Here is a 22,346-nt window from a genome sequence, read left to right on the forward strand (position 1 = left end):
AAGAGCAACACTTACATTCTGTAGTCATGTCTGGCACATCCACTTCCTGTTTGTTGGCCTGTCTCCACAGTATATGTTGTTAGAGGTATATTCCAATACCATCTGTGATGCTGTTTGCCAAACACCGGCATGAGTTTCTGCTCACAGTGAATGAAAAGGCCCAACAACCACATGATGTTCCTTGGTACAGGAGTGTGTTTCTATGCAATTGGCTATGGGAGTGTTACCAGAGCTGTTCCACATGCAATCAGCTAGTGGGGGACTGCAATTCGTGCAGAGGCCATCAGCTGATCATGAGCATCACTTACAAAACACAAGCTGCTGCCTAAGCAAAGCAAGTGTACTTCTCCACATCCACCAGAGAGGGAGTGAGAGAGACAGACAGAGATAAAGTAAGACAGGGAGGGGGTGGGAGAGTAAAACCTAAGCATGCTTGTGTCACACACTTACCAGTAAGGGGTTTCAACCCCCTGCCTGACTATGAATTACTTTCACATGTCGATGCAGTTATTGCATGTGCCACAGAGCTTACATGTTGGAGTGCTGTCCAAAGGTATATCTGATGGTGAGTGACATCTGCAACAGTGATATAGGAGGGATAAGGTAGGTGTAGTACACATGGCTGTCCACATGAACAGGTATCAATATTGACACAGCCACACTCTCTCAGGGACTCAGATACATTAACACAGTTGGCAGGGTCAGGATTAGACTTCCTAACTAGCTAGTTTGCCACAATAAAGTAATACGCAGGTATCACATGCACCACAGGGGTTATCAGGATGATATATGGGCAAAGGGTATTTGAAGGTGTCTGACATCAGAAGGCATGCTTCAGTAGGCCAATGGGAGGTGTAATGAGTGTGAATGGGTTCGAAATCATTATACTCCACACACATACAGACACAGGTTGCCAGTACTGACATGCATGGTTGCATTGCTTCACAGGTGTGTAGTGGTTTACTGTGCCAGAAGGCTGTACAAGGCTAGGTAAAGGTTATACCTTGGCATCAGGATACATGAAAATGGTCTGCAGTGTGGTTCAGGGGTGTAGTGTCTGGATTGGTCCACAGATGTGGGTATTGTATTCACCATCCAGTCATCTGTGTTACTATTGTGGGTGGCCAGTGTTGTGCAATACTTGCCATGTATGTGTTCTATACTTCATGACATATACAGTGTCTGGGATGTGCACACATCCCACATGCATGTTCTGTGACATGTGGAAGTGTACCTGAGGTGTCTGGAGCATGTTGTATACACAGATTGTTATCATCAGATGTGCCATTCCTGGCCTCATGTGGTGAGAACCGGCAATGGACACCAGGTTATCCATGCACATGCATTGACAGCATGATACAGGTATTCCCTGGTGTCAATGGCTTCTGACCATACAGGGCATGTGTTTAAAGGATGGTATGTCCTTTGTGAGTTATATTTGATGGCACTACAGTTGTTGCAGGCATCCAGTTGGGAATATAGTGAAGGAGCACTGTATACAGATATGTGCCTATTGTAGTGATGGGACAGGGCACCATGCCCTCTGTAGTCAACTGCAATCACACTATGGTTACTATCTGTGGGCAATATGCAGGGAACTACCAACAAAGTGGTTGTTGCCTAGCCCAGTGTGTTTGTGTATGAGATATGGGTTGAGAGTGCTCTCTAGGTGATTATAGGGTTGCCTAAATTGTTCACTAGGCTTTGATATCACATGTAGGGGTATGGATTGTCAACCACAGCCGCACTGCTGTTTGACATCTGTTATCCTTGTAAGGTGGACATTGTGACATATAATAGGGCCACCATATAAGAAATTTGAAAAACCCACTCCACAACAAGTCCAGTTGTTACACACTCCCAGCTACCTCCACACTGGATACAAATGAGAAACACAGACACACACACACACACACACACCAAGTCTCACAATTGCCATGTCTGAGATTGGAATTCCTACCTAATTAGTACATCACAGTACAGCATTATGCAGTTATACCAGGTGCCACGGAGATTACTGGGATAATCATTCCCCAACGGTGTATTTCAAAGTGAATGACATCAGCAGGCTTGCCAAAGAAGGGCAATGGAGGTTGTAATGAATGTGAATGGCCTCAAAAGCATTGTTCCCTAAACAGGCAAACACAAACACATGCAAACACACTTGCCATGTCTGGGAATAGAACCCCAACCGAACTAGTATATCACACTACAGCATAATGCTGTTATAGGACACACCATGGAGATTACTGGGTGATTTTTTTCTCCACAGGTGTATTTCAAAGTGAATGATATCAGCAACCTTGCCAAGGTTGGGCAATAAAAAGTGTAGCTCATAGGTTCCTAGGGTTATACATTGATACTAGGCTATCAGCCCTAGTGCCTATACATGCCTAGATATGACAATTCTCTGGGTATGTCTTCCCACAATATATACTTCCCTGCATCCCTGTCTAGCAGGGCAGCTGACATGATCCCCAGGATAAATGTCCTATCTCCCATCCAATCATCCAGGTTCCTTCTGAAGAGGGCCAAAGAGGCCCTCTGCTTGACATGTATGGGCAGTCTATTACAGAGTCTGGGGAGTCTCTGGGTCAGGAACACAGCCCTTCCGCATGTATTCTTCATTGTGATGACAGGATTTGGATCCCTGGAGCATGTGGCTGTGAGGATTTGGAATTCCCTAAGTGTAGCATGTCCAACAGCTGTGGGTTTGACATGGCATGGCATGTTAAGCAGAGATCGCTTCTAAGAACACAATACGTAACAGAGTATAGCTGGGTAATTTTCAGACTGTCTGCATAGGGCATCTGGTTTAGGCCTGTGGTCATTTTGTGAGGTATGTCTGCAATCTTTCTACTTGTTGTAGATGTCTTGTGAGGTACATATTTAACAGGCCATTGTAGCCTGTGCTGGGTTTACTGAGAGATGCCTACAGTGTGCAATGGGCTGCTTTTCCTGGATGTAAAGCCTTTAGTGGGAGGTGTGCCACATAAGTGGATTTCATGACTGTTCCGGTGATGTGGTTATCAAAGGTGAGACCACTGTCCACCTGTGTCCCTAAGTCTGTTATCACACTTTAGGTGTTTAGTGTACTGCCACCTATGTGGTACTTCAAGGTACATGTCCCTTCCTAATGGGATAACTATATATTTCTTGGCATTGATCTTGAGGCCATGGCTCAGGCACCAAGCATTTCTTTCTATAAGGCCCTTTTTAGAATATCCACATCATGTGGGGATTCAATACTGGCTCCCAGTGTGCAGTCATCTGTGACCTTTGTTTGCCGGTGTCCCTTACTGTTGGACTGTACTTCAGAGAAGTAGATGCCAAACAAGGGTGGTGCCAGGATTGAACCCAAAGGTACTCCAACTGTCACTTGTCTGGGGCTTGGGTTGGTATCACCTACATTTACAGTGTGGGTTGTGTCAGTACAGCAGTTGGCAGCCCATCAGGTGACATTGGGATTAATGGCCAGCTTGATAAATTTATTTATGATTCCAGACTGGGAGATGGTGTCAAAGGGCTTGGCAGGGTCCAGATTGGCTGTGTGAACCACCTTACCCTCGTCCATTGCTCTGGAGATATATTCACAGTTGTCATTCAGGTTGAGGTGACATGATTGGCCCTACACAAACCAAACCTGGTTAGAGTTCAGTGTTTGCAGGTAGTCAGTGCCTTTGTTTTAATTTCCATGATAATATATTCCATGGCCTTGCAGAGCAGGCACATCATACTGCTAGGGCTGTAGTTCACAGGATCCAAGGTGGATCCCCCCTTGTGGACTGGGATAACTGTAGCTGTGTGCCACACAGTGGGCATGAAGCCTGAGGTGTGGCTATGATTAGACATGGCATGTAGGTGAGATGCCAGTGCAGTTTGTAGCTCATGTAGTACACAGCCCAGGATGTTGACTTGTCCCATGGCTGCTGTTGTCATAGCTCTGTAGAGTGCGTTTTTTTACCTATGTAGCCATTATTACTGGCATATGGCAAGCTATCCGGGTTTGAGATGGGCCCTTTGGGGGTTGGGAGGGGGGTGCAATTGGCACTGAACTGATCTGCCAGGATATTGGCAATATCCCTGGGAGGAGTAGATTTAGTACCATCCTGTTGTAGCCCACAGCTGTTCTGGGCATTGTCATCTAGATTCCTCACATAGCTATGGAATGGCTTAAAGTTGTCTTTGGCATCTGTGGCTATATTATGTTCATAACTAGCTTTGGTGGATGTTATGAGGGGTCTCTGCCACCTTACTGTAGCTAGGATGGGAGTATTTTGCATCCTGGAAAGTCCTCTATTTCTGCAAGAGTTTTCTCCTTTTGTTGTACAGTATGTGTATGGCAGGGGGCCACCACATCGGCATCCTTTTCTTGGATGGTAGCATCTTAGTTCAATATTGGATAGAACGTTACATGCATGAGTGGATGTGCTCATACAGCTCCTTCATGTATGATTCAGCAATTGTCCTTTCAGTTCCCTTCTGCATGGGTGTCATGATGATAGTCATGTCTGACATGTGTAGCATGACATTGGCTTTGGAAATGTGTGTTATGGAGGTGTCCTTACTAGGGTGTGGGGAAGGGATGTTGATGTTAAGGGTGATTAGCTCATAGGCATAACTGACCACCAATGGGGTGACCATAGGTGTGGAACATTGATGTCCCATGTTGGTAATGACCAGGTCTAGGATATTTGAGCCCCTGGTGGGACTATGGGTTACTTGATCCAAAGCATTGGGAATCATGACTTCCAAGAACCGTTGGGCACACGTGTCGGTACACAAGTAGTTTTCCCAGTTAATGGCAGGGTAGTGTAACTGACCCAGTATTAGGGTGTTTGTTTGCATCATAATATTTCACAGTATGTTTCAAAGGCTATAGTGGGTATCATGGGGCATGGTGGGGGAGCTGTAGCAAGCTATACAATTTGGAATGCAGTCTAACCTACTGTTAGTTGCACCAGGGGGTATTTCAGACACATTCTGTTAGGCAAGTAGCCTGGTGGTGTGAATATCCTTGGTGAATATGGACACTCATCCACCTTTATTGTTTTGGTTCTGGTTTAGTGTCCAACAGGTGTGGTGAGAGCTCTACCTGGTATTGCAGGGGTGCTCTCTGGAGGCTTGGTTCAGGTCTCTGTTACTGCACAGTTATCAATGATCTCCATTTGTAGGTCTGCCTAGTGACTGTGAATGGCCAAAAAAATTGCTCCCTACACACACACTACCAAAGACACACACACACACACACACACACACACACACACACACACACACACACACACACACACACACACACACACACACACACACATAGTTTCACAGTTGCCATGGGTGGGAAAGAACTCCTACCTAACTAGTTTATCATACTCCAGCATTATGCAGTTATAAGACACATCATGGAGATTACTGGGCTACATTTTCCCCAAAGGTGTATTTCAAAGTGAATGACATCAGCAGGCTTGCCAAAGATGGGCAATGGAGGTTTTAGTGACTGTGAATGGCCTCACAAGCATTGCTCCCTACACAGACAAACAAAAACACATAAACATCCACACTTGCCATGTGAGGGAATAGAATTCCTACCTAACTCGTTCACCACACTACAGCATTACACAGTTACAGGGCTACTCTTTCCCCAAAGGTGTATTTCAAAGTGAATGACATCAGCAGGCTTGCCAAAGATGGGCACTGGAGGTTGTACTGACTGTGAATGTTCTCAAAAGCATTGCTCCATACACAAACAAGCACACAGAAAGATCCACACATGCCATGTCTGGGAATAGAACTCCTACCTAACTAGTTTATCACACTACAGCATTACGCAGTTATAGGTCCCGATACAGAGATTACTGGGCTACTTCTTCCCTAAAGGTGTATTTCAAAGTGAATGACATTAGCAGGCTTGCCAAATAAGGGCACTTGAGGTTGTAGTGACTGTGAATGGCCCCAAAAGCATTACTCCCTACACAGACAAACACCCACACACACTTGCCACATCTGGGATTAGAACTTCTACCTGACTAGTACATTAAGCTACAGCATTACACAGTTATAGGATGCGCCACGGAGATTACTGGTGTACTCCTTCCCCAAAGGTGTATTTCAAAGTGAATGACATCAGCAGGTATGCCAAAGTAGGGCATTTGAAATTGTAGTGAGTATGACTGGCCTAAGAAACATTGAATCCTACATGGATAAACACACACAAACAGTTGCCACATTTGGGATTAGAACTTCTATCTAACTAGTACATCACACTGCATTATTATGCAGTTACAGGATGCACCATGGAGATTATTGGGTCACTCTTTCCCCAAAGGTGTATTTCAAGGTGAAGACATCAGCAGGCTTGCCAGAGTAGGGCAATGGGGAGTGCAGTGTGTGTGCATGGACCATAACCCATTCATCTAGAGGCAGACACACCACACTCAGGCACACAAAGGTTTATATTCCACAGGTATGTGTATACAACTGCTAGATGACTACTGACTTGCACAGTCATGTTGCACAATTAGCACTAGCACTACAGACACTATAATGCTGAGGTATTCCAGAGCCAAATGTCTACGGTGATTGACATTTGCACATCATGTGGTTTTAGCCAATTGGATGTGTGCTGGGTGGGACAGACCTCATGATGGAAGGCTGTTTGTCACTGTCACTCTCTTCCACACATCTATGTATGTGTACTTTTGGCCTATTATAGTGTGTTGTCCTTGGATATATGTGTGTATTCCTATCCAATGTGTGTGAAAAGCATGACTGGTGCATACTGAGGAGTGTATGCACTAACATCTGCAACTGTCAGATATGTATGGTCCACTGTTGTTGCCAGACCTGGGCTTCATTTCCTTAAGTGTGTGAGTATGCCCAGTATGACCTTTCAGTATTTTGTTGTCTAACATGGCCTTCATTTCTCTAAGTGTGGGAGCATGCCCAGTATGACCTTCTGTATTGAATGTGTGAATCCATTTCAGGTAGCGTGTACTCCAGTGCAGACTTTTGTGTTCTACACCGATAGCCTAGCAAACTGTTTCTGCAGGATGTCTGTAGATCAGTTGACAATATGGGGTCAAAATGGGCAAAGAATAGTTGTTTACTGTAGGTAATTGAGTCTGTGCTGCTTCTGCTACATGGTCCTGGTGTTAACAGTGATATTTGAACATATGTACTGTTGTACACTATGATGTTTTATATCATCAAGTACTGTCAGGTAGACATATTTGCTTGCAGTGATATCCTGGGGAACACAGGGTGAATGCAGCTGTGTTATTGTGGTCAGCAGACTACATATTCTTGCACACTCATGCCATTCTGGAGGAGAAGCTGCAGACACTTGCTGCTGGGTCTGTGCAAATGGTTCAGCACCTTGGTACAGTGGTGGCAGAGGATCCCATGCTTGTACATACATCAACGTGACAGCATGGCAATATCTTGCTGTGGCCATACCTCACAGTTGTACAGATTCACATGTTACCCAGAGGCAGGGGTCATAATTCTGGACATTACCCCTACACATTGTGGTTTATGAGCAGGTTTGTAGCCACCCATTCTTGTATTTGCAGGTAGGGATAGTATGTGCACACGGCTGCGTTTTGGACTTCACACACTCCATGCCACCCATGATCCCACCCCCCTCTATTATTTTATCCTCTTCCATACATTATGCGAACATTATCTGATAATTTCCCTATAGTTATCACCTCACTACAACAGTAATTTGGTTTTGGTTCACAGTTCATGCAGTAGGACATGGTGGACATGTTACTCTGATTTGTCCACATGGCCTTGCATTTGGGTTCTGTGGACTATGTTATGTTGTTATTTGGGAGTCCATGACATAACATACATTGGCAGTATGGGTGAGGCACAGGCCTTTGGCAGAGAACTGTAGGCAATTTGGTAGTGATGCAGGGAAGCTGTAGCAGGCCATTGCATTCTGTCAGTCCTGCAGTCCCAGACTGCAATACACTATATTCCCCTGGGGTGACAGGATAGGTGAGCAAGGTGTTCACACCAATACTTTCTGTCAGTATTGATCTAGTGGTGTGGATGCTGGCAGGGTGCTGCTTACAGCTAGGGACAACCCTGCATGGGACACCTGCTCTGCATGCTGCATTCTTTCGCTATTGCCATACACAGGTGGGGGTCATATTGTACTCATTCCCAACAGCAGGGATAAGACTAGAGAGGTACATGTGGGTGGTGGTGGGGTGAGCTGGGTGCATGTGTGCTATGGACACTACTTGCATCTGACTCACAGATATGCATGGGGCATTCCACTAATGCTGGCTTGTGCAGGGACATCAGCTGTTTCTTAATAGATCATTCCTATGACCTTTGTGGTCTTCCAGTGTTTGGCCAGATGACATTGGTAATCCTTACTACAAGCCCCGATAATGTGCTGCAAACCTGTATGTACAATTCCAAGGGTGTGTCTAGTTGACAGTTACATATTATAGACTGTCTGGGGTACTTCCCACTGTCTACTGCTTGTATATCTGGGCCGACATTCATGCCATATCCATTTTTCAAATGGTAACACTTATTACTTCCAAACATTTACTATGGCTTACTGCTGGAATGTGTTATACTGGGAAGCATTGTGTTTGGCACTGCAGTTGTGAGAAGTTGGCCCTGTCATCGGCTGTACTGGGCAATGGCCACCAGGACAAACCTTACCATGCATACATACTGACCACTCTCACACAATATACAACACACACCAACCTAACACACGCAGGCCTGCATATTGTACACATGTTACAATCTATCCTTCTACCTTGGCCAGCTCAGGTAATCTGTGCTCCGCAGTTATTATACATACACATACTTGTTACTACATTTCTACATAGGATTGGTAGGGGACCTGTGTGTTACTACGTGTCTACATAGGAATGGGGGGGGGGGCACACCTTACTGTTACTACATTTCTACATAGGATTGGGGGGCACACTTGACTGTTACTACTTTTCTACATAGGATTCTGTAGGGGGCACACATGACATTACTACGTGTCTACATAGGATTGGGGGGCACACCTGACTGTTACTATATGTCTACATAGGATTAGGGGGGCCACACCTGACTGTTACTACATTTCTCCATAGGATTGGGGGGAGCACACCTGACTGTTACTACATTTATGAATTGGATTGTGTGGGGGGTCACGCCTGACTGTTACTACATGTCTACATTGGATTGGGGAGCACACCTGACTGTTACTACATTTCTACATAGGATTGTGGGGGGCACACTGGACTGTTACTACATTTCTACATAGGGTTGGGAGGTACACCTGACTGTTACTACATTTCTACATAGGATTGTGTGTGGGGGCACACCTGACTGGTACTACATGTCTACATAGGATTGGGGGGACACCTGACTGTTACTAAATTTCTACATAGGATTGGGGGGTACACCTGACCTACTACATTTCTACATAGGATTGGGGGGGCACACCGGTCTGCTACTACATTTCTACATAGGATTGTGTGGGGGGCACCACCTGACTGTTACTATGTGTCTACACAGGATTGGGGGGGCACACCTGACTATTACTACATTTCTACATAGGATTGGGTGGCACACCTGACTGTTACTACATTTCTACATAGGATTGGAGGGGCACACCTGACTGTTACTACATTTCTACAAAGGATTTTGTGGGAGCACACCTGATTGTTACTGCATGTCTATATAGGATCGGTGGGGCACACCTGACTTACTATATGTCTACATTGGATTGGGGGGCACACCTGACTGTTACTGCATTTCTACATAGGATGGGGGAGCACACCTGACTGTTACTATATTTCTTCATAGGATTGTGTGGGGGGCACACCTGACTGTTACTACATGTCTACATATGATCTGGGGTTGCAGACCTGACTGTTACTACATTTCTACATAGGATTGTGGGGGGCACACCAGACTGTTACTACATTTTTACATAGGATTGGGTGGGTACACCTGACTGTTACTACATTTCTACATAGCATTTTGTGAGGGGCACACCTGTCTGTTACTGCATGTCTACATAAGATTGGGGGGGCACACCTGACTGTTACTACATTTCTACATGGGATTGGGGGAGCACACCTGACTGTTACTATATTTCTTCATAGGATTGTGTGGGGGCACACCTGTTACTACATGTCTACATAGGATTGGGGGGAGCACACCTGACTGTTACTACATTTCTGCATAGAATCAGAGCGGCACACCTGACTGTTACTACATTTCTACATAGGATTTTGTGGGGGGCACACCTGACTGTTACTGCATGTTTACATAGGATTGGGGGGGCACACCTGACTGTTACTATATGTCTACATTGGATTGGGGGACACACCTGACTGTTACTACATTTCTACATAGGATGAGGGAGCACACCTGACTGTTACTACATGTCTACATAGGATTGGGAGTTGCACACCTGACTTTACTACATTTCTACATAGTTAGCAGTTCAGCGGAATAGCAGCTTGACAATACGAATCCACGAAGTGAAAAAAGCTTTTTTCACTTCGTGGATTCGTATTGTCAAGCTGCTATTCCGCTGAACTGCTAACTTCATTTCGTTGGTTTCTTGTTTGTTGGTTCTACGCACATTTCTACATAGGATTGTGGGGGGCACACCGGACTGTTACTACCTTTCTACATAGGATTGGGGGGGCACACCTGACTGTTACTATATTTCTATATAGGATTGGAGGGGCACACCTGACTGTTACTACATTTCTACATAGGATTTTGTGGGGGGCACACCTGTCTGTTACTACATGTCTACATAGGCTTGGGGGGCACACCTGACTGTTACTATATGTCTATATTGGATTGGGGGCACACCTGACTGTTACACTATTTCCTCATAGGATTGTGTGGGAGGCACACCTGTTACTACATGTCTACATAGGCTTTGGGGGCACACCTGACTGTTTCTACATTTCTACATGGGATTGGGAGAGCACACCTGACTGTTACAGTATTTCTTCATAGGATTGTGTGGGAGGCACACCTGTTACTACATGTCTACATAGGATTGGGGGGGAGCATACCTGACTGTTACTACATTTCTACATAGGATTGTGGGGGGGGCACACTGGACTGTTACTACATTTCTACATAGGATTGGGTGGGTACACCTGACTGTTATTATATTTCTACATAGGATTGTGTGGGGGGCACACCTGACTGTTACTACATGTCTACATAGGATTGAGGGGCAGACCTGACTGCTACTACATTTCTTCATAGGATTGGAGGGCACACCTGACTGTTACTACATGTCTACATAGGATTGGGTGGGCACACCTGACTGTTACTACATGTCTACGTAGGATTGAGTGGGCACACCTGACTGTTACTATATTTCTACATAGGATTGTATGGGGGGCACACCTGACTGTTACTACATGTCTACATAGGATTGGAGGGGCACACCTGACTGTTACTACATTTTTACATAGGATTGGGGGACACACCTGACTGTTACTACATTTCTACATAGGATTGGGGGGCACACCTAATTGTTACTATGTGTCTACATAGAATTGGGGGGCACACCTGACTGCTACTACATTTCTACATAGGATTGGGGAGCACACCTGACACGTGTACACATTTGCTCTTACTGTACTGGTATGTCAGGTACTCCATTTCATTCTGTATTCTAACCTATCATGCTGACTAGAGGCATATCAGTGTACTACAGGTCTTATGTTCGATTGACCAACTTTTCAGTTTCTGACTTCTTACCCTTCAGAACTAATATCCCACTGCCTGTCCTGTTGTAGTCTGTCTGTGTAGGCCTGGGGTGGGATGTTACCCATAGCCATCAATCAGAGGCCTTAGCACAGCCTTTGTTTGTGTTTGTCTACACCTGTCCTGCTGACTGAGACTATTGTTGGGTATGTGAGCCTCCCTGACTGGCATGTGTGTGTGTCATATGGACACATATGACCCAGCACATTTCCTGCAGTGAGTTTTGTCACCTTGTGCCGTACTGGCTACTATGGTGACACCAGTATTTGTTACAGATCTCATGCTGCCACTATAGGTGTCTACTATCTGCTGGCATCCCATTCAGCCACCCAATTTCCTTGCATGCTCACATCCATACCATAGATACAAGTAACAACACATACTACTCCATTCGTCAGTTGGTAGGAAGAGTGACTTACCTTGTGGCAGTGCCAGTATTAAGGGTGGTGCTGGAGAGCTGACTATGTCGGATGCACATAGTACACTCTATATACATGGTTAAGCACAGGTAGTGTCATGTTTGGCATCCCTTTTACTGTATGTGCGAGTCAGAGAGAGGTGTCATTCCCTGGGTTCCTACTGTGTCAGTGTATGTGCTATGCATTACCTCTTTGCCAAGGCCAGGGCATACTGGGCATGCCTTCTTCTGCCTACCGTGGCAGGCTCAGGTTGTTCCTCCTCTGAGTCACTCTGTGCCTGTGCAGTCCTTGGCAATGGTGGCGGCTGTGTGGCCCTTCCCCATGCTGTTCCTGTTGCAGCTGTTTATGCAGGATCATATTGTGTAGCATAGCACATGCCATGACGATTTGGGTACCTGTAGCTGGTGAGTACTGCAAGGCTCCACTGGATGTGTCCAGGCACCGGAACCATGATTTGAGCATCCCAAACACACACTATATTATGATTCTGGTGTGTGCGTGTGCCTCATTATGGAGTTCTTGTTCAGGTGTGTGTGCATTTCTGATGGGTGTCATCAGCCACAGCTCCAGTGTGTAACCATTATCCCCCACTAGGTGACCGAAAAGGATGTCCCCATTGGCAAATCTCTAGTACAGCTGTGTCAGATGCCAGATGTGGGAGTCGTGATAGCTTCCAGGGCAGCCAGCGCACACATTCATTATAATGCTTTGAGCATCACACATGACTTGGCAGTTGATGGAGAGAAGCCCTTGCGGTTGATGTAGACCCTACCCTGCTCACCGGGTGGTGCTTTGATGTGTATGTGCATGCAGTCTATAGCACCTACTTACCTCAGGGTATTCTGCTATTTGGTGGAAGAGATGCATATTGCTGGCCAATGTCTCACGGGTGTTGGGGAAATATATGTGCTCACCGGCATGTGCTGACATGGCATCCATGCCTATGAGATCCCCATGATATCCCCAGTTGGCCTTTGGAAGGTACCCATTGCTAGTATTCTTAGACCTACACATATCTTGGTATCCACTGGGATGGATTCCCCTCTGTTAGTTCTGTGTGACAGGCATGGCCAGCACAGCTCAACAATTTGCTGTAGGTGGTCCCTGTCCACCCTATAGTGCTCCACTATCTCCAGCTCATGTAGCCTCTGGTAGGTTACCCTGGGTCTGTACACTCTTCTCCGTCTCCTCACTTTGGGTTGGTCAACAGCATTCTCATCCTCACCACCCTCAGCCTCTTCCACATGTTGATGTATGATAGCTGTTGCAGCCCCTATCATTTTGTTGCTTTTGTTTGTTAAAATTTCCCTGCTTGTGGACACCAGTGGTGTAGAGTATGCGGGAAAAAAACAGAGGAAAAGTTGTTTGCATAGTTTATAGTAGTGTGCTGGGCTGGGCTGGGCTGCTGCCTGTGTAATTGGCTGATTCTGATACATTTCACCTGCCAGCTGTGCTAGTTATCCTTGATTACCCTCCTACTGCTGTTTTCCCTTCCCATTGCCTTTCTGTTTAAGCCCAGGGGTGCGCCGTACAAATACAATGCTCAAATGTGCACAGAGCTGTTATTTCCTCGTTTACTTTTTTTTTTCCTTTAAAACCTGGTGGGTGGCACACACACCCGCTTAGGCAATGTAAAGTGTGCTAGGCAGCCGCAGACACACCCCCTGCTTAGCTTTGCTAAGCTAAGGGCAAACCCGAGCCAAGGGCTCCAATAAGCTTACAGTATGCCTGACACACCCCACTATGATTTCCACTAACACTTAGGCTTGAACCATGCTATTCCTGCACTTACATGGTTGGGTGCTGGCTAGCATTGAGGGGAAATCTGGGATTAAGTATCATTCCCTTCATTTGCATAGGATTGCCTGCTAATGCATAGTAACTGGTCCCACACTGAGCCTTCCCCCTTAGTAACCACTATTCACTGGCCATGTTGTCTTCTGCCTGCCATTGAGTATAATGGCAAAATAGTGATTTTGGTTAAAATGCATATTTCAGTTTTTTTTTTTTGGCCCGATCTCATTTGCACACCGCTGCCCTATGCTTAAACAGCCAAAAATGGCTAAATAAAAAAATAAAAGTTTTTTTTTTTTTTTAGCTAAATGTTTTCCATGCCAATGGCCATATATTTGGCCATTGGCATGCTTTACACATACTATACACCCTTTATTTGGAGCTGTCATTGCTTCGTTTTGTAGTTTGCAGAAATGTACTCGGTTACTAACTGAGTACATTTCTGCACACTACACTAGTCCTGCACGGCCAGCTGACAGCTTTCTGGATCACAAATTTACCTCATTTGCATGATTTTTCACCTGCAAATGGGATAATTTGTATACAGGAGCTGTGTCCATGCAGGAATAGTGCAGGAGCACTTATGCACCTCCCTGGAGCTTATTCCTGAATCGCACGGCAGCCATATTGCTTCAAGGAGCTCCTGCACTATTCCTGCACACCATGCAGAGCTTGCTGAATCCGGAGAATAGACAAATAAGCAACTAAATGCAATTAAACAATCCAAAACCAGTACAGACAATGGCAAATAAGTTCATATATATAAGTACATCATAGGAAAAAAGGCAGCAAATGATGAATGTAGATAGGCTGAAAAATAGAGTAAAACTTGCTAAACACACATTAGAGAAAAATGAAAGGCAAGGTGGTAATCAAACCTTGTAATAATGATCTCACAACAGATTCAAATATATTTGCACAATTAGAAGTCTTAAACAAATTCAAAACAAATCTCTATAGCTAAGAGGTATAATAACAGAATACCCACTGCAGAGCCAGGGACAAGTAACAGTAAGAGCTACCTATGCAATTACATAGATTCTAAGTTTCAGTATGGCATAACAAACTGACACAATAGAAGCTTTGTGAATATGTGCATTACCTATTGTTTTTAAAGCAGCCACATTTATGTAGCTTTGATTTATTTTATTATTTATTTTATTTTACATTTTTTTACCGGAAAAGTCCAACTGGGAACAAAGCCCATTTTCAGTGGAGGCCCAAGGAAAAAAGTTCCATAACATTTAATATTTACACACAATGGTTTAAAAATGGAATATAGTGATTAATAATGTATAAAAATAATGTACAAAAGCTAGAATTATTTACAAGTATGTACAGGATATATATATATATATATATATATATATATATATATATATATATATATATATATATATATATATATATATATAGTATATAAATATGGGATATACAATGGTTATGTTTAAATAGTGAGGCTTACAGAGATTAATAATAAGATGCTTACTGAGATTACATTTAGTATTTTATGGGAGGCTGTAGAGAGAAATAGGATGGATGGGTTTTACCTATGGATTATTTATATGGAAAAAGAAAGAGATGGGAAAGGAATAGAGGGAAAGGATTTAGCCAGTGGTGCAAGTAACAAGAACATATCCAATTTTTAGGCAGATAATCTTTGAGTTGTTTTTTAAAGTTAGTTAGGTTAGTAGTAGATGGGATAGAATGAGAATGGTTACTCCAGTCCTTGGAAATATAGTTTGAGTAGAGTGAGTCACCAGCTTTGTTCTTAGATTTGATAATATGTAGGAGTATTTGCTTGAGGAATGGAGAGTTTAGGAGCTTATGTGGGGATGGAGCATTTGTTGGAGGGCAATTTTATCTTTTTTGTGAATGAGTTTGTGTGTGACAGTGTGTTTGGTATATTGTAGTAGTTAGGGGAGTTCCAGACAGTTTAGTTAATGTCAGGCAATGGTGGAATCTATGAAGAATTTGTTACAAACTTTGCAATTTTAACAATAAAAAAATCCACCATGGCTAGCAGAGAGAAATGCAGACAAGTAGATATTTTATATTTATTTACTGGGAAGGTCTGACTAGGACAGAGCTTATTTTCAGTGGAGGCCTGGGGAAAAACACTCCAGATGCCTGTCTTTAGAATGTGGGAGGAAACTGGAGTAGCCAGGGGAAATCCACGCAAAAGCAGGGAGAACATGTAAACTATGCACAGAAGGCACCCCTGCTGAGAATCAAACTGGAGAACCCCTTGCTGTGAAGCAACAATGTTAACAGCTGCACCACTGTGCCACCCTGATATTAGATATTAGTGTAAAAGAACTTTATTCTTCGCTTTCATCTACCACAGACTTCTTCAGAGTAACCTTCTCTTTGCATCCAGCCCATTTTATATCTCAACCCACCAATAGGAGCACATTCTTAATGATATAATTAATTACTACCAATTAGATAAAAACATTAATCAGTTAAGTCAAAACCATTACATAAATCGAAATCAGACTCTATTAAAATGCATTTCTCAAATATCAATTAACCATAAACTATTTATGCACTTTCAATCTTGTCTCTTTTAAAAAAAACGTTTGATATTAATGGAATCATTTATTCCAGGTAGTTTATTAGCCCCTAATTTCAATTTCCATTGTGTCTCTTTCTGTTCACCTTTAATTGATGATCACCCCTCTAAGATCTTTCTGTACTTGTTCTAGAACAGAAAACAAACATTCTTATTTTCTTTACATATAAGCATATGTTTCTATAAAGCATTACCAATATTTTTATTTTAATTGAATAAAGGTGCTCCTTAACACATTTTTGCAGGCATCTAGTCAACATCCCTATATAAAAACAATCACATCCTGAGCAAGCACTTATATATACAACTCCCTTGGTTTTACAATTATACACCCCTGTTATTACTAACATCCTATCTAGGTAATTTAAATTCACAAAAGGCCCTCCCAAGTTATACCTGCATATTGAGTACCCTCCACACTTGTACATACCCTTATTTCTATTGAACATGTCTCCAGTATCTTTATTGTCTCTTTATCTTTATTGTCAATGGTCATATCTAAATAGCATATTGTAGTGTAATCTGAAATCATTTCACTATTTTTTATATTTGTTTTTAAAAATGTAACCAAAATTGGTTTAAAATCAGTGCCTCTCTTTGTTTTAATCTCTTCATCTGTTTTTAATAGAACAACCCTCTTATAACCTCTTTGTATAAACATAGATATAATGATTTACACTTCTTCAACAAACCTGATATCATTAGTAGTCATTCTCAAGGCCCTAATAAATTTGCCTCTAATTATGTTTGTTTTGATGAAATATGGGTGGTTACTATTAAAGTGGAGGTAACTGTTGGTAAATCTATCTTTTCTGTGAATTTCACTTCCAAATTTATATTTAGTTTCATTCCAAATAATACATACATCCAAGAAATTCACAGTGATATCCATGTCCCATAGAGTAAGTCTCAAAAAATCAGACTTTTCATTTAAAATATTTAGAAAAAATTAAACATTTCCAAATTCAACATTGACAATAAATTTTATTTATTTATTTATTTTATTTTATTTAACTTTATTTTACATTTGTTAAACGAGTAGAGTACAGCTGGGCAAGTAGCCTGTTTTCAGCAGAGACCCGGGGAGATAAGCTCCATAACAACAGTTCAAAAATATTGCAAACATTTTTTAAAAGATTTACAAACAATATATAAAAAAAGTTTGACAGTTGCCAGCAATCACAATTTACAAAAAGGTGAATGTAAATAAAGATGTATGTTCTATTATTAAGAGGAACTAGAAGATATTAGAAAGTAATTCAGACCTGATAAAGGTGATATGAGATTCTCCCAAGTTTGTGTATAAACATAACTGCATTATTAAGAGCTTTGTGCAGAATGCCACAAACAAAATAAAATTTGTGGGAGACATGTTCAATAGAAATAAGGGTATCTACAAATGTGGAGGGTACTCAATAAGCAGGTATATCTTGGAAGGGTCTTTTATGAATTTAAATCACCTAGATGGGGTGTTAGTAATACCAGGAGTTTATAATTTTAATATTAAGGGAATCATATATACAAGTGTTTGCTCAGGATGTGATTGTTTTTATATATGGATCACCTCTGGATATCTGCATAAACATGTTAAAGAGCACCTTTACTCAATTAAAAATAAAGACATTAATAATGCTTTATATAAATATATACTTAAATGTAAAGAAAATAAGATTTTTTTGGTTTCCTGTTCTAGAACAAGTACCAAAAGTCCTTAGAGGGTGTGATTGCAAAAATAAAGTTGAACAGAAAGAGACCCTATGGCAATTGAAATTAGGGGCTGATAAATTACCTGGAATCAATTATTCTGTTAAGATCATTTTTTTAAAAGAGAAAAGATTGAAGGTTCATTAATAGCTTAAGGTTAATTGATGTTTGAGAAATGCATTTTAATAATGTTTGGTTTTGATTTATGTCATTTTTTTACTTAACTGATCATCAATTGTTTTAATATAATTGGTTGCAATTAATTATATCATTAAGAGTCTGTTCCTATTGATGGGTTTAGATATAAAATGGGTTGAATGCAAAGAGAAAGTTATTCTGAAGAAGTCTATGGTAGATGAAAGCAAAAAAATTAAGTTTTTAAGAGAATATTTACTTATCTACATTTATCTCTGCTAGCCTTGGTGGATTTTTATATATATTTTTTTGTTTTGTTTTTAGTCTGTTTCTATCCACTTATTCATACTGGGGTATTTTGCAGTTTATCGAGAACTTTGCAATTTTGTTGTAACAAGCCTTGAGTTTAGTTAATGAAGGCCAGTGATGAAGGACAGGCAGAAGGAAGCATCAGGCTAGAATATCAGTGATACACTATTACCACCTGGCTATGATGCCATGCTGTATTTGTTGTTTCTTATACTAAACTGCATATATGAGAAAGTAGCATTGCTTCATAGGCATGTCTTTGTTTGTTGACCCAACATACACTGATCATGTATTTATATGAAGGGAATACTAATGTATTGAAAGGTCCACTTGTATGCTGGTATGAATTGGTCTGTATGAATAGAAATCCTTGCTGGTTTCAAGTTCTGGTTTCAGATTCATTGCTTAGCTAATATCACACTTCTGCTTGCTCCCATATTTATTTAGTTTCACTACTGGCACTGCCATAAATACCTTCTGTAATTCTGCCTTCAATCTTCTCCATTTATTGCATATTCTGGTTCATTCACTCCTTAACTGACATACTGCAGCCTTAATCTGCTTATCTTAATGTAGCTGTCTGCTGTTATTTTAGTTCCATTTAATTTTCCGTCCCTCATTATCTTACTAATCATCCTCTGTTCATTACACACCATACCCAGATGACCACAGAATGCCACCACTCTCTTCTCTTCTATTCTCTCCTCTTCTCTTCACTTCTAGTCTCTTCTATTCTCTCCTCTTCTCTTCTCTTCACATGTTTCTTTTCCTTTCTCTTCTCTTTTCCTTTTTTATCTCTTGTGCAAGACAGACCTGCCTTAGCTCCAACTATGAAATACAACTTAGTATTATTTATTTACTTCTGATTGTAAATGTATTATTATGAATTTATAAGTACTTTAATGAGGATCATTTGAAAAATGCAAGAAGTACTTTGTTGGCCTGAATAATTAAAATGAGACCCCATCTACCTGAACTAGAGGTGGCTGAGGTGGATGTAAAACATCCCACAGCACTCATCAAAAAGAGTAGGAAAAGTTTCTTGTTGCTCTGGTCAACATTTCCCCAGTCAGTATGAATACTGCCTCAGGAATCCCCTGAAAAGAGGCCATTGGCCTAGTGAGAATAATTCAGTCAACAAAACCTAATAAATAAATACATGTCAAAGTAAGTAAAAAGTAATTTTAATTCTGAAATAATTGAGCTGGAACATAGCCATAGTAGATGATTCACATATCTCCCATGATATCCTCATCCAGGGAGGTTTGTAATTGTTAGGTCATATTTGACATAGGGTCTATATTAAAACAATGAAAAATCAAATTGTCGAACACTCGGATGAGAGAAAATGCAGGTAATTGAAATCGCTATTGTGGGGGGCTGCACCTCCCCCCCCTTAAAATATATTCCAACTCCGAGATCACACTACAGTGAGGAAAGGGCAAATTGTCTGATCTTCACTGTACCATGATCTCACAATATCGATTTTGATTACCTGCGTTTTCACTGATCCAAGCATTCAAGATTTTAATTTTTCGTTGTTCTGATAGGAACCCTATTACATGTTGGGTATCAGACATCTCATAACTACATATCAGGTATATTTAATTTTACATTTGTATAAGGTCATATTAATTTTTATCACGTATGGCTGGAAACAGTAAATGTATCACAATGAAATATAATTAAATAATACATTTCATTTTGAATAATATTTAAATTCAAAGTAAAAAAGAACGATCTGATTGGGGTTGCTGAGAAGCTAGCTAGCTAGCTAGATACAAAACAAATAAATAGATAGGTAGTGATTTTAAAATATTAGCAGAAGAGGTACTCTAGTTTCTTAAAAAAGAGGACTCGGAAACAGAAATGATTGAAGATCAGACCAGAACAGATGCCATTCTTGATTATTATTATTTCAGGATGTGAATCTTGTTGCAACACATTTCAGTAGTTAAATGGCATATTAACAGCTACAATATGCTAGAAGAACCATTTTACACTTTTCATCTCATCTGACCATCTTATTGCAGGTTAACTTATTGTAAGCAGAAATGCTGAAATTTCTTTTCCATTTCTGCAGCATACATGATGTATGCAGTTAAGGAAGGCAAAACTTTTTCAGCTGTTAAATACAGCGATAGAATATTTCACATAATTAATAAAATAGCTTTGCAGTACCTGTGAAAATGGACATGTATTTTTAGACAGTTAATTATTTGCTAATTGGTGAAGATTTTCTTTGATCTATTTTTTGTCAGCTCTTTTGCAGAAAGTTTATATGCCCTCAGTCTGCCAGGAAGCAGCTTTGTCCTGATGTCAGGAGTAACTCCTACATCTTTCCCAAGAATACCAGTAAATGTATAAATTTAACTAGCAAGAATGACAAATCATATGCCTGCAGATCAACTAATTAGAAATTAGTTTTAAGAACTGTACGAGTCAGCTAAATTTACAGATCCCGTCTTGACAGTCTGCCTTCATTTCTGAACTGTACATTTCTTGCAGTAAATCTCTCCGCATGTAATTCTAGTCAGTGTTTCTCCATCTTAATGCAATTATTTTCCAAATCTTTTTTTTTTTTCCCAAATTTATAGCATTGCCTTTATTTCTGAATGCTATGGACCCAGTCTGTCTGAGCACTAAGTAAGAACCTTGCCAGTTTATAAATTATTTGGTCTCAGGGCAAGACAGTTGCAGTTAGACTTTATCACCCTCCTGGTACAATATTGCAAGAACATGACGCCCACAAGGCTGTCTTTGTGTTGCTCAGGAAATGATGCTCACTAATGCATTTTCTTGGTGTATTTTTAAAAGCCTAGTTCAAAGGCACACCATATTTTCTAAACTACTGGAAGTTCTGCCTTCTTTCTTTTCCCCACAGTGTTATTTAGCTGTGTGTAAATGACATCTAGTATGCCTACAGCACAGAAAATGGAAAGTAAAAAACCCAGTAAAGGCCTATGAGACTATTCTGTATAGTGTGCAAACCACATGAGATGGTATTTATCCAATGCCATTTTCTTTACTTACAGCTGTAACCACACATTTAAAAGTATGGTTAAGCTTTTCTAAATATTGTTTCATGCTGGAGATAATATGACATCTCACTGACATCTGGTACTGCTTAGAGTCTGCACCATATTTCTCAAGGGTTGCCTTATAATTGCTACCTTGACTTGTTGCATTATCTTTAAGTATTCCTAGTCACATGAAGTTCTGTAACAACTGATCTGCTGTCATCAAGGTTAAAACAGTCCTTACAGTGTAGGTCTCATGGGTGTTCCCGACATCAAAGCATGATACCAGAAGGAATTTCTTCCCATGCAGCATTTTAAGTCATTTATGATGTCTGTGGCAGCAAATTCAGAGGTTTCCAGTATTGGAATATAATTCAAGGGTGCAGTGTTCAAGTGCTACAGAATCTAGTTCCTGATGTTTTGCACTTAATTTGCTATACAGAATAAGTTCTTTAAACAGAACATACATGGCAAACACAATTTACTCTGCCTTTTCAAACACTATGGCACAAAGTGCAAATCAATTATGGAAATAATATACTATATCTTTTAAGAGAAAATGGTTTGAGTTATTGTCAAAACTTATTTTATTAAGCAATTAGCAGTAGTATGAAAGCT

The sequence above is a fragment of the Protopterus annectens genome, chromosome 3.part0 (genome assembly GCF_019279795.1).
Source record: "Protopterus annectens isolate FY-2018-M chromosome 3.part0, PAN1.0, whole genome shotgun sequence".
NCBI lineage: Eukaryota > Metazoa > Chordata > Ceratodontiformes > Protopteridae > Protopterus > Protopterus annectens.